The 25838-nt window shown below is 43.7% G+C and overlaps 1 protein-coding gene across 1 annotated transcript in view; it reads right to left on the bottom strand.

The window, feature by feature from the left end:
- The window catches only part of LYRM4 (LYR motif containing 4), a 113241-nt gene that overhangs the window by 81766 nt on the left and 5637 nt on the right, over window positions 1–25838 (bottom strand). The gene's annotated exons all lie outside the window — the stretch shown is intronic.

Here is a 25838-nt window from a genome sequence, read left to right as displayed (position 1 = left end):
TAGAAAAACTCAAGAAATAAAAGCTATTCTTTTCTTCTTCCTCTTCTTGTTACACCTTAATGCAATTAGTACTCCCTCTCCTCACGTCAGCCTGGGCTTCACCCTGCACCCTCGGGGTCACACCAGGCTGTCGTGTGGATAATTAGCCACAGTAGACGATTCAAAAGTCGGTAACCTCTGGACTCCCACACTCAAGAGAGTGATGGCCTTGACCCTGATGTCTGCCCAGCCTCACCAGACGCGACTGTCTCTAGTGTTTGTATGATCTCCGGTTGCTCTGCACTTCCCTTGAAATACCAGCTAAAGAATCCACATGAAACCATTAGTTCCATTTAGAAACCGAAGAACGGAAAAAGCAGCAAAGCAATGAGGGAAGGGGAATGCAATGTCCTTGGGAGCTGGGGGATGGATACAACTGAACTGGGAAACCTTACTTTGGAGAGGACTAATTTTGTTTTAGATAAACTTTCCTAACGTAAAAGAAAATTAAACATTCAAATATCAAGTCCATTTGCATTTAAAAGCAAGAGAAAATGAAATCTTTAAGAACCATACGGAGGAAAGTGGATGGTTTAGGAGCCTGCACTTCAGGGAGCGAGCTGCTGCGGAGCCTTCCATCTCAGCCCCATGGGAGCATTCTGCAGTGTTCGCCGTGGAGCTTCTGGGCGCTCGGCATCCATCTCAGGGTCACGAGGATTGGAAATGGATACACATACATGGATTTATATAGATTTTCCTCATGTACAGCTGCTAACCTAACAAGACTGCAGGCAGCAGCTGGGTGGCTAAAGCAATCTCTGGCACCTTTCGTGTACAACATACTGGTTATTTGTGTCACACAACATCACCGTTCTCCCTCACACCCACACGCTCCTCCAAAACAGTTTCTTTCTGGTGGTGATGGGAATAGAGAAGGAACAAAATAGTTTAATTCTAATATTTCGTTCCATATGCAGACTTGGTTTTACAACAGGAATTTACCTCAGGGAATCATCCAGTGTTTCAATTCTTCTTTTTGGAAAAATAAAACGGGCAACAGTAGTCATTACTAAATTCATTCTTCTAAAAGCCAGCAACTAGCCAGAATAGCTAGGAGCAAAGGAGTATGTCTCAGAATGCAACGACCTAAGTTCTTCTGAAGTTTAAGGAAATTAGAAAATAGCTGAAGATACTCAACAGTTTGTATCATTTGAGCTCAAGGTCAGCGTTCTAAGTGTGCTTTTGTGTATTCTAGTCTCCCCGTATCTCCAAAGTCTATACCTAAAGGAACGAAGCTCTTGATCTTCCAATTAAATGTGTCTGAAGCAATCAAAAGCTGTCATTCCAATTCTGGCTGCACCTGTGGAACGAGTGACACAGAAAGGTCCCCTCCTCCCTTTCTTGCTCCTCCCCCCCCCCCCCACGTCTAGAGCACAGGCATCTCCCTTTGCCCCAAGAGAAGACACTGCACTGGTTCTGGACCATAAAACCACTACTGCATGAACAGTTTTTAGTTATATGATTCTTATTTCAAATGGTCATCATTTTGTGAAGGTAATCAAAATCGGGCTGAGCCTTCTCATTTTCTAAGGAGGGGCTCACCACCAATGATTTCAATCCTGCCCCGCGCTGGTTTTTATCACCTGCGTTTTTTTCACGGCTGCCAAGGGAAACCATTTATCCTCGAACACGCTCTCGCCATCAGTCCCTTGACCGTATCACTGAGCAAGAACATTTCGAAGAAAAACGTGAGATGCTGCCAAGGAGATGGCAGCCAGCTGCTGCACAATGGCTTGCATCAGGGCGACCCTAGCGGGAGTCAGAGGCTGTTTGAAATAAGACAAAAAATTAACACGTCAAGGGCAACAGAACAGCAACGGCTACCATGAGAAAGTAGACGGCATCCACAGAAACAGCAGGTGATTCTGCTCAAACATCACGGCTCTGCCTCTACCCTCCGGAAACTCTGCAGTTTCTTAGCGCTACTTTGTGCAGGAGATTCCCACGAGTCTTTTCTTCTCCACCCCCTCTCCCTGCTCCGTGGCAACAGACCTCCAGTGTACACAGGTGCTACTGGCTAACCTTTCCCCACTGCAAGGATCAAACCCCTTTGTGAGATTCTTCCAGCCACTCCAATGTCCCTGGTGCAGGGCAATACGGCCGGCAGTAACGACAGCTCTATAGTGCCTGAGGTCCTGCTTCACCTCTTTCCAGAACCACCGTCAGCCAAATGCAGGCCATAATAATCACAGCCGCCCAGCACCTGGAGGCTCCCACTGGCTTCAGCGGGCAAGAGGTGTGATCTGGCAACCAGCTGATGTAATATCCTCACTTCTGTCCTCCTTCGTCACCACCCCACATGCTGGCTTCTCTGCTTATCCATCCTGTAAAAACATCTGTGCCTTCTCCCCTTCCCACAGCCCCAAGCCAAGTATCCCAGTAACAAAACGACTCAACCCTTTCTCTTGGCCTCTTTGGGGCAAACCCCTGCACCTGCCTGGAAGGACGTCCTCCATCCACTGGCCTTAACTCGGAGGCGCCCTGCTCCTGAAGACACGCTTCCCTCGCAGCCACTAGGGGGAAGCTGCTTCACCCTGTCTCCAGACTCCACGGGGCTGAGAGGCGAGCGCTGCTCCGCCCTTGGACCCTACTGCTGCCTCCGGACCATCTGTTCACCCTCACACAACTTTGAGGCCACACTACCTGACGAGACCGTGCCGTGTGCTTCCGTGACACTGCTGTCTGCGCACTTCTTGAGGTCAAGTCTGAAGATTCATCAAGCCTTAATATCTAAAGGCCACTCAGTGCATACATAGGCCCCCAATGTTAGGTAACAAAAATTTTCATAATACATAGTAAAGTAAGATCTTTAACGTCAACTTTTATAGTGAGACAGATGACAGTGTTTTCAAACTGTTACTGAGGTATCTATCTTTGCTCTGCGGATGGAGAGTTCCGCAGCTGGCTAGTCTCTCCTCTTATCCTTTAGGTCAACTAGCTGTTTCTTCCTAGTCTTCCCTGCGGGCTTATCTGACTCTGCTACCTCTTGGATGTTGTATTCTCTAGGGCTCCATATTGGACCTCATTTTAATAACATGTCTTCCAGTAACCGCGTCTATGCCCAAGGCTTCAACTACCATATAAGTATATATGCCATTGGCTACCAAAACTTTCTCTAGAAAGTTTTGGTGGAACCCCAATCCACAGAACCTAACTGCCTTTTGGACTTGCCAACAAAAGGCGCCCACTATGCCTACTACAAATTCCTTCACTGAACACTTTCAAAACTGAAGTTATCATCTTCTTTTCCCTTTTCCCCAATGGCCAGTATTTCATTCCTAGGTAGGAGCATCCTCAGACAGCCAACTGTCCAAGTCAGATATTTGGGTATTCATCCTAAATTCCTTCCTTTCCCTTAATTCCTTACATTTAGACAATCAGAAAATCTTACTGTTTCAACTTACAGTCTTCTGCATCATCTTCCACTTCTCCAAACCCTCAGCTCTAATCTTGGTTCAGGCTCTTACCTCAGATTAATGCAGAAGTCTTGGGATTATGGTGTATGTATGCTGTGTATGATAAAACGTATAGTAACAGCTTTAGAGGAAAAGCTCAAGGACCATTTGAAGGTCATAAGTACTCTGGGTAAGGAACAGAGCAGAAAGCTTCCTTCTTATGAACGTTGAAGTTCCCACTGGAATGGTAGCCCCACACAGTATGGACTTTTGTCTTCCTTGTGCCTGGCTCAGAGAGAGTGCTTAATAAATATTTACTAAATATACAAACTTATCCAAATATCATATCAAAGAGACCTTCAAGAAAAATACTAATAATCCGTAAGGAAATCACAACAAAGAGTAAGAAACTGATAAAGAAATAGAATGGAAAGGGTTGTAGCACAAAGACTGAATTAACCTCTGAAAGGGAATGATTACAAAATTCACCATGAGAATCCAATGAAGAAGTCTAGAAGGCCACTGTGGGAGGTGGAGATCAACAAGATTACTGGCTTCAGGGGCGGCGGGAGGACGAAATACACACCCAAAGCATGAAAGAGGAAATAAGAGCCAGGCAAAGGGAACTTAGAGGGTCTGAGGAGACTTTCTGGGGCAATGGAACAGTTCTTGACTGTATACTGGTCAAAAGGTTGAGCCTCACACTTAAAGTGGATGCTTTATTGTATGTAAATTATTCTTCAATAGGTTGACTTTTAAAGAAAATTGAAAGATAAATAGTATAGGAGCTACATTACACTTGCCCACTTTTTTTTTTTTTTTGCGGTATGTGGGCCTCTCACTGTTGTGGCCTCTCCCGTTGTGGAGCACAGGCTCCGGACGCGCAGGCTCAGCGGCCATGGCTCACGGGCCCAGCTGCTCTGCAGCATGTGGGATCTTCCCGGACCGGGGCACGAACCCGTGTCCCCTGCATCGGCAGGCAGACTCTCAACCACTGCGCCACCAGGGAAGCCCACATTTGTCCACTTTTAAGAAAAGCAAAGAAAGGAAACCCCCACACACAAAACAAAGACTGCAATGTTAGAGGATAATTATGTACACAGCTGAAGGAAGTAAAAATTAACAGTTATTACAGAAGCCAGAAGAGAGGACAAACTAGGAAATCAAATCTAAAACACAGAAAGATAAGTTGATGAGAAATATGTAAGAAAAAAATAACCTTCAGAAGAGGGCAAAGGTATATAACCTATGAATAATAAGTGTGAACAAAGTGGACTGTGTAGGTAATTAAAGTTCTAATGGAGAAAATATTTCAGAAGTGATTATAGAAAATTGAGACGGTTCATTGAGACTTAACAACCAGATGACAATGCCAAGATATTTACTTTTAAAACACTGAACTCCAAGGTCAGAGGAAAAATATTTTAAGAAAGGATAAAAAAAGAACTTTAAGCAGGTCGTACTGAATGCAATAGAGATAAGTATAACCTCAGATTTCGATTTTCCAAATCCACAAAGAAAAGGGCACTTTCTATTCATTTACAATGTTGTTTTGAGGGTCCAAAGGGATAACAAATAATACCTATGATTTCTGGCACAGGTACCATGCACAGGGTACTGTGCTCAGAACTGGATATACATTATCTGATTTAATCCGCACAAACTACAACTCAGAGATTGGGGGGGAAAAAAAAAAGGCCAAGGTAAAATGTCCAGTAAGTGGCAGAGCTAGATTCTGCACCCAGCTGAACACAGTCTGGGAGTTTCAACTCCAAGCTGTGTCTCCTCCAGGGGCCAATAAACCCCAACTATCCAACCTTTGACAAGTACTTGGGATAAGCCAAGTTCTTATTCATTTGCAAAGGCATTAAAAAAAGAAATTGTCTCTGGCATCACAAAGCTTAAAAAGATCATCTTATCTCCCAACACCGCTCCAAGTACTGCTACAAATAGTTCAAGTGCCAAGCATGTCTTAGGAAAAGCGGCTGAGAGCATATTATGAGGGAAAGAGCTAGTGACAAAAGCAGTAAGTGTAAGTGAAATAACTGAGTTTAATTATTTTAAGAAGGAGGACAATGACCAACGAGAAGGGGATGGGTAAGGAGGTAAAGTTACTATTAGAAAACCCACTCTGGAGACCAAAGGCTCTCAGTTTTGGGAGCAGCTGTAAATAAAACCCATTACATACTTCCCTGTTTACAATTCCCTAACAGTTTTCTGTTATCTTCAGGATAAGAGTCAAGTGCATTAGCATGGAAGGTATATTCCTGTTCATCAATCCCACCCCATCCAGCACCACTTCCAGAATGAAACACTGCCTGCAGCTTTACGGGAGACTTGGAGTTTTCTCAGTTCTTCCTGAAGGCAGGCCTGCTGTTTCTCCACATGTGGTGTGTCCTCCTCCAGCCTGATCTCTTGGCTAACTCCTATGCGTCCTTAAAGACCTGACCCACTTAGAAACAAATATGACAAAAGATTAATATCCTTAGCATATAAATAGCGCATATAAATCGAACAGGACAGAAGGACCACAGTAAATAAATGAGTGAGCAGCATGGACCAATAATTCACGAGAGAGCCCAAAGAGTGACTAAATTTAGAGAGGTAGTTGATATAAATATATGAATGTTCAGCCTTGGTCATAATCAAAGACATGTATATTTAAACAAGGTATAATTTTCTGTCCGTCAAATTAGCAGAATTTTTTTTAAAAGTAAAGGGCGTGGGACTTCCCTCATGGCGCAGTGGTTAAGAATCCGCCTGCCAATGCAGGGGACACGGGTTCGAGCCCTGGTCTGGGAAGATCCCACATGCCCTGGAGCCACAACCGCTGAGCCTGCGTGCCACAACTATTGAAGCCCGTGAGCCTAGAGCCCGTGCTCACAAGAGAAGCCACCGCAATGAGAAGCCCGTGCACCACAACCAACAGTAGCCGCTGCTCACCTCAACTAGAGAAAGCCCGTGCACAGCAACGAAGACCCAACGCAGCCAAAAATAAATAAATAAATTTATATATATATAAAAAAAAACTAGGAAAAGTAGATTACAGTATACTCTGTGACATGTCCACGTATCAATGTGTAATATATCTAACGAAGAGACAAAATTTAAAGAAAGTTTCCTATACTTACAGCATCAACGTCTAGTAAACTATGGGAACTCAGCTTCCCAGAAGGATGCATTCCCTGGAAATTCTGGATAGCTGATATTTACGTACTCCTTGATTCAATAATATGACAGGTCATCTTTCTTTGTGCACATGAATAAGAGGAAGAGAGTTTCGGGCTTCGCTGGTGGCGCAGTGGTTAAGAATCCGCCTGCCAGTGCAGGGGACACGGGTTCGAGCCCTGGTCCGGGAAGACCCCACATGCCGCAAAGCAACTAAGCCCGTGCACCACAACTACTGAGCCTGCACTCTAGAGCCCGCGAGCTACAACTACTGAGACCGAGTGCCACAACCACTGAAGCCCAGGTGCCTAGAGCCTGTGCTCCACAAGAGAAGCCACCTGGATGAGAAGCCCGTGCACTGCAATGAAGAGTAGCCCCCACTTGCCGCAACTAGAGAAAAGCCTGTGCGCAGCAACAAAGACCCAACGCAGCCAAAAATAAATAAATAATAATAATTAAAAAAACCTAAAGGGCATGTACAGCCTGATGGTGGGATATGAACTATATCTCCTGTGGGGAAAACAGTATCATACGTCATAATGTATAATGATGTTCATAATCTTTTATCCACTAATTCTATTCTTAGTGATCCTACAGAAACAATCTGAAATATGTACAAAGATGTATACAGAAAGATATGCATTACAGAATTGTTTTATAAGCATTAAAAATAGAAACAACCTTAAATGTTCATAAATGATGACATTATGCAGCTTTTAAAAGAGATGCTTCAAAAACCTTAAAGCGGTAGATACTAAAGTCGGAGGTATAAAAAGGTGTAAGGAGAATTATCAGTCTCCCTGATTGGCCGCTCCCGACCCTGTTCTCTCTAGATGCAACCACAGTTGCCAGGTTCCTGTGTAGCCTCCCAGAGATACTGGGTTCGCATTATACCCTCTATGTGTATACTTCTCTTCATAAGTAGTGGAGTTCTAAACATATGGCGTACCTCTAATTCCTGAATAAAAATGTATCTGAGCAATCATTTCCTGTCAGTACAAATGAGCTGACCCATAAAGGGCTGTGCAGCGTTCCACCATATGCGTGAGTTAGAGTCCATTTAGTGGGCCCCTTATTAATGGGTATTTAGGTTGTTTCTGATCTTGCTATTACTATAGCATTACGTGCATGTGTGTCTATGGGAACAATTCGTAGAAATGGAACCAGTAGGGCAAAGGATGTGTATATGGTAGATTTGATAAAATATCATCAAAGTTCTCTCTGCAGAGGGACCGGTCCAAGCTTCCACCAGCAACATGTAAGTTGCTTGTTTTCAACACCATTGCCAACACGTGTCATCAAACTTTCTGATCTTTGCTAACCTAACAGATGAAAAATGGTCTCTCATTTCACATTTTTTTGTTGTTGTTGTGGTACGCGGGCCTCTCACCGTTGTGGCCTCTCCCGTTGTGGAGCACAGGCTCCGGACGCGCAGGCTCAGTGGCCATGGCTCACGGGCCCAGTCGCTCCGCAGCATGTGGGATACTCCCAGACTGGGTCACGAACCCGTGTTCCCTGCATTGGCCGGCGGACTCTCAACCACTGCGCCACCAGGGAAGCCCCTCTCATTTCACTTTTAATTACATTTTTCTTGTTATGAGTGCTGCTGACCACCTTTTCACAAGTTTAAAGCCCTCTGTGTCTGTTAATAACCTTTGCCTTTTCTTAACTGAGTGATTTGTTTCTTTGATTGATTTGTAAGACCTATTTAGGAAGGTGTTAAGGAAACTATCCCTCTGGGGTGAGTTGCAATGTTCTCCTTGGACTGTCATTTGACTTTATGTGTGTGTGCTTTGTCACGTAAAAACATTCAGTTCTTACGCAGTAAAGCGTATCACTTTTCATGTTATGACTTCTGGTTATATATATGTACAAAAGTCTTCTCTACTGTGAAATCACAAAAAATATTCACCCATGTATTCTTGAGAATTTTTATGATTTATCTTTTTATGTTTAACTCTTTGATCTTCCTGGAATTAATTTTAGTGGAAGGTGTGGAATATGGAATCTAACTTTACCCTCTAATGTTAAGTTTTCTGAAATGAAGGATATAACTTTACATTCAGGATGATCTCAATTAGGTAAAATATAGGTACAGAAACACTACAAGGAAACAGCATGTTAAGAATAATTAGTTTAAAAAAAAGAATAATTAGTTTTGATTATTGGAATTTATGCTTTCTAAATTATTACAATAATCATTAGTTACGAATTATTTTAAAGTGCCTAATGACATAACGAAATCAGTAATTTACCATAATAAAGAAAAATTGGCAATAGTGAAGGTTCAATCTGTGCGAGAACAGATTAGGGAAGGAAATATACTTAAATAGAAGAGCTGTACAATGGGGGGTTAAATTAAAGCAGTACCATGGGGAAAAGAAGTATTCAGTAGATAAGAACAAGAGGTTCTACAAGTTTATTTTGAGGTAACAATGGGACAACAAGGTAGATATGTCCAGCAGGCTACCAGAAACATGGTTTTGGATCTCTGGTGAGAAGGCCCAAGCTGGCAATAAACCTGAAAATCATTGATAAGGAAGAAGGAGGCAAAATCGTGGGTGCAGATGCGTTTGCTCGGAGGAAAGCAGTAGAATGGGAAGAGAAGCTAGCCTGGGACAGAGCCCTGGAGAAACAGTGCCAGTAACTAAGAGCAGGCAGAGTGCAGGAGGAAAGACACAAGACAAGGAGGCACACTTCACAAGCAGAGAGCATGCAGGAGCGTCCCAGAGTCCTAGAAAGGAGAAGAAAAAGGCTGGAAAAGGCCTCGCTGCAGCCAGCGGCTGGGGCGGCATTAGTAACTTCAGCAAGAACATCATCAGCTATACTCAGTGACTACAGTGCAGTACCTGTATGAAGAAAAATCCTGAATTCTTGAAAATGCATTCATAAACAGCAACTGGGTGTAGGAAAAAGTTCATTACATACTAAGAAAATATTTTTAAAATAATAAAAAATATAATGCATAAAATCTTTGGAATATAGTCAAAGCCATATTTAGATGAAAGTATGTAGTCAAAGCCATACTTAAAGCTAATGGCTTACAGAGTAATATGTAATTACTAATGACTTTATTAGTAATAAAATAAAAGCGGAGTTTAATAAATTAGAAATATTTCCTAACATTTTAGAAAGGCCATAGTATCCCATAAGAAAATAGTAAACTGGTATTTTAAAAATGGGTCAAACAAACTAAAAATGAAACAAAAAAATCGGCGGAGTTAGCTAAGACAACTGAGTTTATTCTTTTTTTTTTTTTAACATCTTTACTGGAGTATATTGCTTTACAATGGTGTTAGTTTCTGCTTTATAACAAAGTGAATCAGCTATACATAAACATATACATATATCCCCATATCTCCTCCCTCTTGCGTCTCCCTCCCACCCTCCCTATCCCACCCCTCTAGGTGGTCACAAAGCACGGAGCTGATCTCCCTGTGCTATGCGGCTGCTTCCCACTAGCTATCTATTTTACGTTTGGTAGTGTATATACGTCCATGCCACTCTCTCACTTCGTCCCAGCTTACCCTTCCCCCTCCCCGTATCCTCAAGTCCATTCTCTACATCTGCGTCTTTATTATTGTCCTGCCCCTAGGTTCTTCAGAACCATTTTATTTATTTTTTGGTTCCATATATATGTGTTAGCATACGGTATTTGTTTTTCTCTTTCTGACTTACTTCACTTACTTACTTCATACAGAGTATGACAGACTGTAGGTCCATCCACCTCACTACAAATAACTCAATTTCGTTTCTTTTCATGGCTGAGTAATATTCCATTGTATATATGTGCCACATCTTCTTTATCCATTCTTCTGTCGATGGACACTTAGGTTGCTTCCATGTCCTGGCTATTGTAAATAGAGCTGCAATGAACATTGTGGTACATGACTCTTTTTGAATTCTGGTTTTCTCAGGGTATATGCCCAGTAGTGGGATTGCTGGGTCGTATGGTAGTTCTATTTTTACCTTTGTAAGGAACCTCCATACTGTTCTCCATAGTGGCTGTATCAATTTACATTCCCACTAACAGTGCAAGAGGGTTCCCTTTTCTCCACACCCTCTCCAGCATTTACTGTTTGTAGATTTTTTGATGATGGCCATTCTGACTACTGTGAGGTGATGCCTCATTGTAGTTTTGATTTGCATTTCTCTAATGATTAGTGATGTTGAGCATTCTTTCATGTGTTTGTAAGTGATCTGTATATCTTCTTTGGAGAAATGTCTATTTAGGTCTTCTGCCCATTTTTGGATTGGGTTGTTTGTTTTTTTGATATTGAGCTGCATGAGCTGCTTGTAAATTTTGGAGGTTAATCCTTTGTCAGCTGCTTCATTTGCAAATATTTTCTCCCATTCTGAGGGTTGTCTTTTCGTCTTGTTTGTGGTTTCCTTTGCTGTGCAAAAGCTTTTAAGTTTCATTAGGTCCCATTTGTTTATTTTTGTTTTTGTTTCCCATTACTCTAGGAGGTGGGTCAAAAAGGATCTTGCTGTGATTTATGTCCTAGAGTGTTCTGCCTATGTTTTCCTCTAAGAGCTTTATAGTGTCTGGCCTTACATTTAGGTTTTTAATCCATTTTGAGTTTATTTTTGTGTATGGTGTTAGGGAGCGTTCTAATTTCATTCTTTTCTTTTTCTTTTTTTTTTTTTGCAGTAAGCGGGCCTCACTGTTGTGGCCTCTCCCGTTGCGGAGCACAGGCTCCGGACACGCAGGCTCAGCGGCCATGGCTCACGGGCCCAGCCGCTGCGCGGCATGTGGGATCTTCCCGGACCGGGGCATGAACCTGTGTCCCCTGCATCGGCAAGCAGACTCTCAACCACTGTGCCACCAGGGAAGCCCTCTAATTTCATTCTTTTACATGTAGCTGTCCAGTTTTCCCAGCACCACTTATTGAAGAGGCTGTCTTTTCTCCATTGTATATTCTTGCCTCGTTTATCAAAAAATAAGGTGACCATATGTGCGTGGGTTTATCTGTGGGCTTTCTATCCTATTCCATTGATCTATATTTCTGTTTCTGTGCCAGTACGAGTTTATTCTTTTATGTTATGGCTTCTGGAGTATACATCAGAAAACAAAATTATAAAAAAAGAGTGAGGAGGATTGCAAGTTTGAGAAGAGGGGTTTAAAACAATTATTTCAGAAACAGAGAGGCTGAGCAGACTTCCAGAATTCGCTATGCAATGAGAAGAGCCAGCTGAGGTTGGTAACATCCAGGACGGTGGTACCAATCTGCCAAACTGGGTGAATTTTGTCCAGCTGAGTTCAGTTGCCCAGGTGTAGTTATGGAAAAGACAGATGTGTGTGTAAGGAATTATGGTAAATTAATGGTCTCTATGTATTAAAATAATAAATATGAAAATTATGTACATAACAAAAAGTAATATTCAAAACACTATGACCTAAAAACCATTTTTATCTAAATGCAGATTTTAGGTACAGTTCTATGGGGATTTTTAAAAAGGTAACAGTCTCTTTAAAAAAAAAAAAAACAACAATAAATAATGGAAAGAAAGAAAAGTACCACCGTCCTGTAGCAGATGCTCTCCTCAGCCCCTAGAGGAAAAGTTTAGGAGCATTTCTGTCCAGGCTTCCTTTTTGGTGCATGAAAACATTGAAGATCTTTAACCTACAATTCATCAAAATTAAACTTCTAATTACCACTTGGATCTATCTTCATTGCCACTGACATTCTGCTGCAAACAAGATTTTTCAAAATGTAAACCAATTTATCAAAGTAAAGGCCACCTATAAAACACTGTCTAGCTTTGTGGCAGTGAGGCATACAGATTGAGTGGCGGCGGGGCCCTGGCTTCCCCGTTTCTTGGTTCTAGACATGGCTGTGTAGACAGCACGGGTGCCCCGCAAGCTGCACTCGAAGAGCTCAGACCCACAGTCCCCTCCTCACATGTTCCTGGACCAAAAGAGAAACATGTCCTTCATTTGTGGAGTCCTTCAAACTACTCCTGTGAGGGAAAAACCAAAGATAATGCTCAAGTATTAACTGTCCTCACATATACATACCCTCTTCTTATGGATCTGGCCATATTTCTTTTAAAAGTATCACCATGACATAAAAGCTCCATATGCAGGTATGGGATTTTCTGGCTTCTTACCCACGACCCCCTCATCTACCAGAGATGAGCCTGACCTGGTACTAAAAAAAGCAAACCTAAGCTTTCATCATGTAATAAGTGTTAAAAGTTAGACTACAGAATACAGCTTTAAAAATTATATTTTAAAATTACAGTGTGGGGCTTCCCTGGTGGCGCAGTGGTTGAGAGTCCGCCTGCCGATGCAGGGGACACGGGTTCGTGCCCTGGTCCGGGAAGATCCCACATGCTGCACAGCGGCTGGGCCCATAAGCCATGGCCGCTGAGCCTGCGTGTCCGGAGCCTGTGCTCCGCAACGGGAGAGGCCACAACAGTGAGAGGCCCGCGTACCACAAAAAAAAAAAATTACAGTGTGAACCATGCTAATGTAAGACAGGCCCTTTAAATGATTTAAATTTGAGAAGAATAACTATGTATGGTAGAATATTCAATTAATTTTGGATTTTCCACTTTATGGGGGAAAATAAAGCACGAACAATAAGAATTCCTCTTGGTCATTAAACTCAAATGTCTTCATTAAAATTTCCTATCAGCGCTGCTAAGAAGAAGCCAAATAAAATGCGTTTTTGTTTATTTTATCCTTTCCTCCTGCCATTAGTCACCAGCAAGAATAAGTGAGCAATGTATGTTTTCTAGGTATAAGGAGGTCTCATGGATAAGATCAACAATGGCAGGCAGACAGTGGGTGATGTGGCAGATTTGGGGAGCCCTCCAAGTGCATAGAAGTGCTTTCAAGAGTCTAAAGCAGGAGAGAGTCAGATCTGACATGTGGACCCACACTTCCCACCATGCACTGCGTAAAAATACCAGTATTCCCTCAGGAAGAGCCACAAAGAATATTTACACATTAAAGCAGTGAAGATACCTGGAAATGTGAGAAAGCAAAGTTAGGCACCTGGATTCCTTCACAGGGCTTCTCCCTCTCCAGTAACACCCATTACATTTTGGGAAATGCTGATCTGGACAAAACTTCTACCCAGGCAGCCCCTTCAAGGTTCAGAGGCTGGAGGCTGAAAGGGCAGGTCCCAGGTGTGTGCCAACAGTTCCCACAGGCAAGTCCTGCTCGTTCATTAAAGGCTACTTACAGACCCTCCTCTCACAGCAGCTAATGGATCCAGGGTACCTGCTGCAAACCAGGCACAGCTGCACCTGTATCTCCTCTAACCCTCTAGCAACACAGCCTACGAAGTACATCAGCTGATCTTAGATGTGTGAGGTCCATGAGTCACAGCAGAGACTGTCAATATATTCCCCGCCCCTTCTTCCAAAAGGTCCCCACCATACACATCCCACAGCCAAGTCCAAAGTCAAATCATGATAATGAAGGGGAGAACATTCCATGCCCTAATATGCCACTTCGGCATTTGGTTATTTTGAGCTGAAGGCAACTGAGAAACAGCAGGTGCAGGAAGGGCTCTCTGCCCTTCTCTTTTCTGCCAAAAGCAGGGCATAAATTTCTCATGAGAAAGGTGTCCTCCTGGTACCAGGAAGAAGAGAACATTCTTACCATCAGATATGGGGAGTTTATGCTGAGATGAGTCTGCACAAACCACACTAAAATAACCCTTGTCTTCTGTTAGTTTCCCCCATGTATTTCCTAGTCAATTTCCAACACCATCCTGTCCTTAGCTGCCCAAATCCCTTGGCTTTGTCTAGTCACTGCTCCACAATTTACGGCCCTTTGTAAAAATGGTATACAAGCCCCCAAGTCTAACTGCTTCTTTGGGGTTGTCACTTTTCTATGAAGCTCCTTCCATGCTATGCAAACATATTAACATGAAATAAAATTCGTACATGGTCTCTCCCGTTAGTCTTCTGACAGTTTAATTCACAGGCTCCATGCACAGAGCATAAGAGAGTTGAGTAAGTTTTTCCTCCCCTACAGTGGTCTTAGCTTCAGTGCTCAGGACTGTGGGCAGTTCTGGCTTTGAGAAGATGCTGATCCGTGGATGTGGAACCTGGTCTTACCTGAGTGTCCTGTGTCAGGCTGGTATTCTATAGCCCTTTCCTCAGCCTGTCCCTTCACTCCACTGTAACCAACCATCTTACTCTGTATAAAGAAGGGTGGTCAAAATTCTGACTCTAATTTCAAGCCATATTTCTTAAAACAGCCTGTACCGTATATTTTCTATCATGATGTTAAAAAAAAACCCCAACAAAATAAAAACTCTCATTATTTAAGAGGACTAAATTTAGGCTGCTTTATATTTGAAATATTAATTTTGAGGGACTCTTCACCATTATTTAAAAATATTCTTTCTGTTTGTATCGAATATCCCCGAGATGCAGAGAAAAGAAGACTTCTGTGAGATGCACTTACTACTCAAAGGAAGGTCTTTGTTCATTAGCTCACACTCATCCCAGACTCGGCCCCAGACTCGGCGTGAGCTGCTTAAGATCCAAGTGGAAACCGGCCATGGTTTCACAAAGCTCCTGGGGTTGGGACACACTATAAATCACTATATCTTATAATGGGACTATATGGGTAGTGCTCTGAGAACAGAGAGGAAGGAGGGAGTAACTCAGCCCGGGGGTCTGGGAAGTCTTTCTAGGGAGGTTGACATCCTTGAAGGATGAAAGGAATTTCACCACAGTGGAGAGCCATTCTGCAAAGGGAGGCCAAAGACAAATCCAGAATTCAAAATCCCTTATTTCTATATGACTGGGAAAACATATGGGAAAGGAAAGAAAAATATGGAAGAAGGAATACAGAGCCTTGGAGGAAGGAGAGAGGGAAAAAGGAAGACTACTTTTTAAAAAGTATGAGGATCTCACCACAGGATGGAATCCTCTGGTAATATGTAGTGATGAGATTAAGGGTGTAGGATAATATTCAGGGTAAAGTTGTGGTTTCAGTATTATAGCTCTCAAGCAGAATTTAGTTCCCACTAATGAGCACATCTGCCTTCTGTGCCGTCTCCTGGCCTCTGGCCCCCGTGGCACTCTGTCTGCAGCACTGCTGTCCAGCCCCCTTACCCCCCATCGTGCTGCCTGGGATGCTGGGACTTATGGGCACATCTTCCAGGTTCTTTGTCTCACCTGACAGGAGCCCAGACCTTGTCCATCTCTGTGTCCCCATAGGACATACTACGCTTTGCGCACAGTAGGTACTCTATAACAACTGCTGAATTGAAAAATTTTATTTAGTTAGAATACAAGGAGAGAAAAACTCCCACAAAAACCTGTGACCCAATGATAAATGTAAGATTTCTATTCCAACAGGAAAAAGAATTCAATTACATTTAGCCAGAAGAATTATATAAACAGACTAAAATGATGTTATGAATTTTTTTAGTCTAACAAGCAATTTTAGATATTATTTTAATCTTTCACCTACTAACTACATGTTTGTGTCTTTTCTTTACTATTCATTTAATACACACTATAGCAAATTAGTAATATTAGTTCTGGAAAGAATTTACATATATCTCCAGTTACTGTTATATTTCAACATTTGCTATGTTTGGCATACAGCATTTGAACACACAACTGATCATCACAATTCTAATCCATTAAACGTGAGGTAAGTCACTTTCGAATATGTTAGACAGAAAAATAATCTGGTTGTGTTAGTCTTAAGAACACAGTTCAGGGTCTATTCTTTTACCTCTGGGTTCAAGCTTACTTGGTTACAAAGCAGTTTCATCAGAAAAAAATGTGTTTACTAACTGACTGCCACTGAAAAAATTTGAAAATATAAAATGTTTTCCCTAGTTTTGAGATGATGAATATATATAATATATTGGCTCGGAATGGGAAGAAATGTTATCAGTATGCTAAATGCTAAACTCTACCTTTCTGGAGGAGACTATGTCAACAAAACTGTGACCACCTGAGAAGAACAAAGTGTAGTGAAATCTCTCTCTCTCTCTCTCAGCACAGAGGGAAAGCCATTCTCCTGAATGCAGATATCGAGCTTTTAACAAACAAGAGTGGTCTTAACAGACAATGGCTCTGAGCTCAAGATATATGAAAAATTAGCTTTAGATAAAATTTTCTGAAACCAGTCTTAATTTTGGGCACCTGTTAAGTGGCTCATAGCTCACACGAATCCTATAGAATAAGCCAATTTAGTTACCCAGGGGTTCATTTTATAACTAATTTACTTGAGGGTCTCACCTGAAAGTTCTTTTGTTTAAACAGATCATCCATCATAGTAGCCCCTTAAAACAATCTCTAAGTTATAGAATTGGAAGGTTTTGAACTGGAGGAGATCCGAGATTCTCAGGGGTCTCGGGTTCTGGTCATGGTAAATCCCTCAATGTGGGGGCGAAGCTTTCTACTTAGCCTAGATCTTACCTGGGAGCATAACTTCACACCCACTGCTATTCAAAATGAATCAAAACTTAGAACCAAATACTATTTATGGAGGACTCACTAAAAGGCAATCCTTCTACCTGTCCCTCTGGCTACTCTGCACCAGGCACCTGCAATCTTGGTCTCTTGCAGAACTGCTTTATTCACTGGGGGCTTGTGCCATTAGTCAAGATTATGAGATGCCAGAAGAAACTGCCCTTTGAAACTGGTTTTATGGAATTTATGCTAAGAATGTGGCCCTGCATACAAAGAGCCACAAGATAAATTTCTTGGGTTTTAGTACCAGGAAGAGTTGCACTTCTAAGCACATGGCTGCTTTTATATCATGACACTGTGACTCACATAACTAGTCATGGTCCTCTCTGGCTCCTGGGAAGCTCAGAGCCAGACCGGAGGTGGTACTACGGCTGCCAAATGTTCAATCTTCCAAGCATTCAGTTTGCTTGCTAACCTCATTCCAGGTCTCATTTTGGTTTTCTTACCCTTATTTTCCTGATTTCCTCAATTAAGAATAAAATTAAATGAAGTTTGTTTTCAGTGTGAGAAAGGATGGGGTTCCAAAATTTCTTATTTATGAATTGAGAATTTGGAACAATAGCGCTAAAAGATGGTAAGGTCCTCAGGCCACTTCAAATAAGTTTAATTTAACCACAATATAGCAAAACAATAGTGTTGAGAAGCTACTGTCATTCAAGACAAGGTCTGCAGGGTAATTCTATACTCATACTAAAAAAGAATTTTTTCTTATTAGAGAATTACTATGTAAAGGGGCATTATTGATTATCCAAACTTACATAAGCACAAGATACATAAGTCAGCTAACAAATTGATATGCCTTTAAATAAGAGAAAGTCCAAAGGCCTTGTATATAATCCATATTGTATTCCATCAAGTTGACTTGTCCTTTTTTCCCTATATAAACAAATAACTAAAGGTAATTTAATTCAGTGAGAGTAGCGAAGTGAATACAGATCTCTGAAGAACAATAAAATGTTAATTTTATGATCCTATTTATTTTGTTAAAGCTTCAACATGATAGGAAGCAAATGCAAATTTTGACTCAGGGTCCATTCTTAATATTTCCAGCAGCAAAAAAACTAATCTATTTGAATACCTGAATTTTACAAGCAAATTTAACATATTTCAAATAGGTAAACAATGTCTTAGACACAGTTACTCATAGTCCTACACTATGGCTTATATTTACTGGGCTCTCAATCAGCATTTATTCATTTGAGTTCTACCTAGTCAAAGTTTCTTGACCAATTTGCTTCTAAAGTAAGAAGTCTACTACTGTTAACCCTTTGCATTACTTTAAAACACAGACGTCAGAGAGTGCTGTGATGAGATTTAGAAAAACATTCTGGCGGCAAATGTGAAGGATGCCTGGTAAGAACCAAGAACAGGAGGCGGACAGCAGTAGAAGGCTGTTACAAAACCCAACAAAAACTGGTGAGGGCCAGCAAAGACAGTCACTGTGCGGACACAAAGTGTTTCCTGGTAGGAGAAACACAGGAGATGACCCACTGGGCAAGACGACCGACTGGCTGTGGTACAGTCAGGAGAACAGGTGAGGTGGCTTCCAGCCTGAGAGCCGAGCATCGCCCAAGAGGGGGCATGCAGGAGGCCCGCTCGCCCGGAGGGCCGGAATGCTGTAGGGAGGGATGCAGGTTTTTAGCTTGGACCCGCTCGGTTTGGTAGCCCGGCCAGGACAGGAAGGAGGCCCTCGGTTTGCGGGCTGGGCAAAGTATGCACGGAGGGGCGGATCATCAGAGCACAGGGGTTGAAGCCACGACTGACGAGCGCCCCGAGGGCGGGTGTGAGAGGCCGGGGTGCATGTGAGGGGCCTCCCACCTGGAAGGGAGGGAGGCAGACCAGGAGACAGCAGTGCCCTGCATGCCCGACGGGCCGCAGCAAAGGTGGCAATGAGGACGGGCGGGCCGGTAGCGGCAGTAAGCACCTGGGAATTCGAACACCACGCGCGGAGGCCAGTGGGTGCTGACGGGTGCCGGCTGGGAGCACCGACCCCTGAGGCCCCTGGTTCCTGCTGCCACTGCTCGCACTGGCTCACGGTCTCCCCCAGCCTGGCGAAGGGGCTTGGATTCCTGTGTGGTTACCTGTTAGGACTTTGCCGACGTTTACATTAGGCTGATCCCAGTGAGAAAGATACGATGCTGATTTCATTCACAGAAAGTCATTAAAAAATATAATAGGTAAATTTCTGGGGGAAAAAAGGATGGCTATAAATATGGTTTGGGAAAACGTGATTCCTCTGTATTCTGATCTATGAAGAGGTAGGAAGGAAAACAAAATTATGTAACCGTCTGGGTCCTAAACACGGTCACCCTGGCCGTTTACGAAAATCTGTCCGCTGTTGCCTGTTAATAAGCAGTTACCCCCCCACAGTGCTCACTCAGACATTTCTCACGCGCTTACGCTGTGCCGTCACTAAGGAGACAAAGTTGGTTCAAACATGGTCCCCACTCCCTGGGGATGACAGTCTAGTAAATAAGGGGCAGGGTGATGGGGGAGTGATCACGGCAGGATTTATACAAGGTATCTGGAGGACGTGGGAGGGGCCCCCGGGAACAGGATTCGTCCATTCACCACGTGCTGGTGCCCGCACTGGGGCCTGGCTGCGATGCTGGCTGGGGTGACCGTGGTGAGGGAAACACACAGTCGGGGAGGAGACTGGCTGGGTGAGAGTGTGCACATTTTGGCCTCAGAGTTTCGGGTTCAAGTCTTGACGCTATTCCTTTTAAGGTCTTAAAGTTGGACGAACTATCGTAGTTCTTCCCACAGATCATCCATCCACCACGTTTAGGCCGTGCTGCCCGGCACCCAGCTCGCTAGGTTAGCGCCTGCGTGTAGAGGCCTCACGGGGAGGAGGAGGGTGCAGAGGGGGCCGCCAGCAGAGGATGCGCACAGCCGTTCCAGGGAGGAGCAGAGGGGCGGGGGCAGCCGGAGCGACCGGGCAGGGTGGGATGGGGCGGGACAGGCGGGGCGGGGCGGGATGGGGCGGGACAGGCGGGGCGGGGCGGGACGGGGCGGGACAGGCGGGGCGGGACGGGAGCAGGCATGCTGGCGGGTGCGGGTGCTGAGTCACCTCCTGCACCTCTGCGGGGCGTGCAGGAGGGGAGCAGGTGAGGCGTCTGGTCGCAGGACAGGGGCCTGGGCTGCAAACAGCCGGGGGAGTCAACACACAGGAGGCCACGGATAACGTTACCGGGAAAGTGTGGAGAGGGAAAAGGGGAAGGACCGAGCCCAGAAACTGAATATCACAGTCTCCGGTGACAGGCGTCCTTCCAACGCCGGGAGGGAGAGGGCCCTGCAGTCAGGATTCGAGGCCCACACAGGCCAGAGCCTGTGAGCAACGCCCCTGCTTGGCGGCTGCCCGATCGGGGTCTGCTCTCCTTGAGTTATACGCCCACCAGGGCTTTCCTTCCTTTAGGGTTTTAAGTCTGGGATAAAGCATTAAGTTGCCACTAAAAGCTTGTTTACCGCTTCAACCAGGGCTGAAAGCTGTTCTTCCGCAGTCCGGGAAGGAAAGGCACAGAGCACGACTCTGGCATACGGTGAGTGCTCCAGGAAGACTTGGTGAATCAATGAATGAGAGACAATGAGACCAGGATAGAGGATCTGTGGTTTTTCTGGCTCCAGTCTGGCTGCAAGGAACTATTTCCTCGATTAATTTAGCTTTTTGCTTAGTAAAGGGCAAAAAGGGTTTTAAGAGATGCTTCTGCCTGTGGAAGTGATTTCTGGTGAAAACAACACTGCTCCTAGACATCAGACGTGGGAGAGGGATAATTCTATAGGGAAAATCTTTGTATTTATTCTCAAAACATGGGCAGGCAAAAAGAAATGTATGGAGGCATTAAATGAATAGTTATGCTACAGAGTAATATTTATAATTATAATGATTGATCATATAAGTAATTTTGAATAAACTAGGCCAAAAGCGGGGTACTAAACCTACTCAAAAAATTACCCCAGGAACAAAAGAATAGATATAAGGCTAATAGATGCATTCATGACATCCAATGAAGGTAGCAGCCAACTAGTAAATAAAACAAATAATTACCCTGGGAACAGATACAGTCAACTAATGGGACACAGATGACTGATAAACTGACAATAACATTAATATATGAAAGCTACATAATTGAAGAAAGGAAAGTGAGATAAGCACATACAGAGTGTCGCAAATTAAGTCAAAACCTAGGGCCAAAGAGACGCTTTAGAATTGAGCCTGAATTGTCCAGATGCCGTCCTGGGGCTCAGACAAGTCTTCCTCACGCCAAGGAGGCACTGTCCCTGACACGCGATGTTTCATTTGGAACGACTTCTTCTCCCAGTTACATTCTCCTGACCTCAGGTCAGGTCGTTCTCTCTAATCCAAGGCATTCACGCAGTCACTGGGACTGGCGCACTCTCCTCCTCAGCGTATCTCAAAACCACCCTCCCCTCCTCTGCAATCACCTCCTGGCCTCTGTGTCTTCGGTCTCCGTCCGCTTGGGGTGGTCTCTGCAGTCCTGCTCGAGCACCCGCGTGGCTTTCCGCCGCCCAGGACCAGGCCTGGCACTGGGCACAGTGTCTCTGAGGCCCCAGCGGGGAGGCCGCACTGCTGGGAGCCCCTCGCACTCAGCGCCGAGGACACCGCTCTCTGCACCCGTCCCCTCGGCTTCTGCCCCCCTTCGCCAGCGAGGCCCTGCAGAGTCTTTACGAGCGAGCCGGGCCAGCCACCATCACTTTCTGAACCTCGGGCCCCCGGGGCGGGCTCCGTCGCCCCTCCTCTTTGCTCTGCCACGGCGCCTTTGTACAGTCCTCAGTGTCTTACTCTAGGCACTGAACCACAAGCCCCGCCTGGGAAAAGATCACGTTCTGTTGTGTTTGTCTCTGAATTTCCGGCAAGGAGCCCAGGGTCTGGCCGGTGGCAGGTACTCAATCAATGTCTGCTGAATGAAGACTCAAACCAACCTCATCACACGGAGACCACACATCACCAGAGACCACACACTACCGTGATAGAGTTCTTTGGATTGCTAATAAATACCTTGTGCAGAATGTGGTTCAACAAGTTTGCTGAGTTCATTAAATGACTGCTAGCTACTACGAATTTAAAAGATTTGGCAGTTGACCTACCAGTTAAAGAGATAACTGTATATTAACTAGTTTACTTCTATCTGCAGAAGGGATTTTGGACTATCTACTGCATACCACACATTCTGCCAGAGAGTTTTGCAACTCTGGCATTCTGGAGGATGCACCCGGGACTAAATGCATCAAGGTCACAGAGCTGGGAGCCAGCTGACCTCAAACTTGAACCACGGTTTCTTGGTTCGAAGGCCAGGAATCTTTCTAAATCAAGATAGCCTTGCTCATGATTCTCATTCATATTGATGAGACTGAAAACAATACTTCAAGCAAATTAGTTCAGGAATCACAATATTAGGGAAAGAAATACCAGAGAAAAGAAAACAAGCAGGAAGCACTAGCATCAAGTCCTACGACTTTCATTTATCCTTTATTTATCATGAAAGATCATCTCTGTGAGCTGTTTGCCTTTAATCCCTGAGTTAAAAAAACAATTATTCTTTCAAACAGAACCCCAATAATGAGTTGCTATGAAGCCAAACAGATAATCAGAATGTTACAGTGATAGATTATTATGTCTCAACTTTGGCAATTTTAAATCTGCTTCTTAAAACAGGGGTGGTAGAGATCAGCTGAGGAGTCCTATTCACGGTATTCCTATTACTAATGCAGACAAAAGCCAGGAGGACCCACCTTAATTTAGCGGACTCTTGCTAAACCTAGATATTCACAGCTTGGTTCATGTAATTTATCTAATTTTATCACTTAATGTGGTTTCTAAAGGTTAGAATTTTCCTAAATTGGTTAGGTGCCAGTTAATTGAGAAAATAAATGCTAAGGCATATACAAAAACCTACTTCCTGATGAAGTGGGATTCAGTCTGTCAGGAAAGGGGTCACAAAGGAGAAGTGACAGGACCTTAAGTACCTTTCATCCACAACAAAGACTGCACACAGCTATTGTCGTGAGGCCTTAAGACGCAGTCAATTTCCTATAATGCTCATTATATTATAGCAATTTCCTAAGAGAATGTTTTGTAAGTACACTTTGCATTAACAAAAAGTATTACCCTGCTACAATACGGAATACAGAGACTTTAAGGAAGTTCTACTGACTTATAATTGCATTTTGTGGTCTAACTTTACACCTCACTTTGTTATATTCTCTACCTTTATTTTCCCTTTGCCCTGATTCTCATTTTAAAATTATAACAATTATTTCATGTTATTGCATTTTACTGTATGTATTTTTATAAGTTTTAAAATGCTTTAGGGGCCAGGGTGAAGTATAAATAGAATAAGTGCAATTTGGAAACTCTTATAAACTAAGCTCAAAAAATCAGCAATGACATTGATCTAATAATTTTTTAACACTTCCCTCCAAATTTAGGCTGCTGAATATCTCAAATGTATTCTTCTTTAAGTTAACTGTATAACTTTTTCTTACTTTTCAAAACCATCATCACTCAACATGGCAGAACTTGGCAACCATAAGAAAAAAAACTGGGGGGGACGGGAATGCCAAACATAAAGATACTGAATAATCTATCTTTCAAAAGTCTAAGAAACTGCTTTTCTTAGGCACAAGTAAACTGCCTCTCGTTCCTGTGGAAGCAAGGGGTCAGGTAACAGCAGGCGGCCCTAGAGGAACCCACTGGTATAAATTCAGGACATATTCAAGACTTAATTTGTGGAGAACTTAAAAAATGTAACAGTCATCTTCTTCTCTTGTATTCCTCCCCACTTCCTCAGAGCTCCTGCATAACCATAAGTTAGAGCTGTTTTCACAGAGAGACGTGACTTGTCCCACATTTTACGGTGGGCAAAGCTCTTACTTGGCTGCTTATTACAGAATTCTGTGGTTTCTCCGAATCCTCACAATATAAACAGGCATTTCATGACTTAAGAAGAGGGAAAACTTTTTATCGTGGGGGGAGGGGAAAACATCCTAATAATCTTGTTTTTGAGAATGCCAAGAAGCAAAACGCAACATCTTGTGCTCCCCAGCCTGACAGCTGTCCCAGGTGACAGGTCTGTGAGGCCCTAAATTGAGTCAAGGCATAAAAGGTGACAAAGAACAAGAGGATGGAATTTCTCACACATCAGCAACTTCTGCTTAAAGGCAGGTTTTAGTCTGAGCATCAAGCAAAGATTTTCCCGGTAGGGAGGTACGGGTTACATTTATTAACTGAAGAACATATTTTAGGATTTTAAGTTTCTAAAGGAGAAGAGACGTATAAAGTTAAAACTGAAGTGGAAGTTAGGCCTAGAAGGTTGAAACAATCACTACAATGTCATTTGTATAGTATCTGTGCGATACTGTAATACGTGATGGACAAAACATCATGACAAGCGCCTCTGCCACTACATGTGCAAATCTGCAGTGTCTGGACGTTATTTCAATTTGCATGTTTCCTCTGTGTACAAGGCAGTTTCTTGAGCTGTTCTTGTGTGTCCACGTCCTATGCCCATCACACGACAATCCTATAACAGCAGGGCCATCCTGTGCTTGTACCTACCCTGGGCCCTAGTGCTGTAATACATATGCTATGGGTTCTCAGGAAATACTAGGCATAAACTGATTTGCCCATTTGTTCTGGGGTAAAGGAATATTTGGCACTAACGTCTCCAGTGTTGCTGTCCCATTTTAGAAAGGGAAAGGTGCTTGCTGTTAACACCATTCGCGCTGGGCTGGTACTATTCACCCTAGCATTCTCGATCTATCAGCAGCAGAGGTAGCTGGTGTGAAAAGACCTGCAACAATGAACAGAGACACATGCCTGGGTCCTGACTTCTTTACAAGTTCATGGTTCCAGGTCCTCAGCTTCCAGTTCAAAAAGAGAACAGACTCCTAAATAGGAGTCATTATTTAGTCCATTTACTAGACCGCAATCAAAGACTTCCATAATGTTGCATTCAGTTGTGCAGCACGTGGTAATTGAGAGCTGACACTCAGCAACGGTTAGTAATTTTACCAGTCATGAAACCAGGGAGCCTATGCAGCTGTAAGAAGAAACTGTGAAAATAAATAGCTTTGGGCTGATGTTTCTAGAATTTCTGCAGGCCGAGACAGAGGATGCATGCCTTGTAGGAGATTTCTACTAAAGAGGGTAGAGTTGTGGAAAAGCAGCGCCCTGGAACTTTCTAGCTCCTGTTGTGTTGATGACCAGCTGTGAGAACTTAGCCCACTGCTCACCCTTTCTGTGCCTCACCTTTCTGTCAGATCTGTTTTTACTACTAGCCGGTTGTTTCACCAGCACGAGCTCACCTGGGATGGAGTGCCAGCTAAGGCTCCACGACTGCCCGCCCCTGGTTCCCACGTGCCCCGTGCCTTGCCATGCGCACCTGGAGAGTTCTCCACCGGCAACCACGTGCCCTACCTGCACAGAAGCCAGCTGCTGGCGGATGCAGCAGTCACCCCCGGTGCTCCTCTCTTTGTCATCTCCCACTGCAGACGCTAGATGAGCACCTAGTTCCCCCAGCCCCTTGCTCCAGCTAGTGGTAGAAATGTAACTGAGTTCTGGTCAATAAGATATAACCAGAAGTCTGCTGGAAAGCTTCCAGGAAAGTCTACCCTTTCCTCATGAAAAGAAAGCCTACTCATGCCCGGTTGGGGTTGCTCTTCTTTGTCTGTCTTGCCTGGAATAAGGATATGATATTTGGAGCTTTTATAGCCATTTGCAACCATCAGGCATAAGCACGAGAGGAAACCTGAGAC

This window comes from Mesoplodon bidens (genome assembly GCF_964165515.1).
Source record: "Mesoplodon bidens genome assembly, chromosome: 10".
Lineage (NCBI taxonomy): Eukaryota > Metazoa > Chordata > Mammalia > Artiodactyla > Ziphiidae > Mesoplodon > Mesoplodon bidens.
Note: the sequence above shows the minus strand (reverse complement) of the source record. Positions and strands in the feature narration are given on the sequence as shown.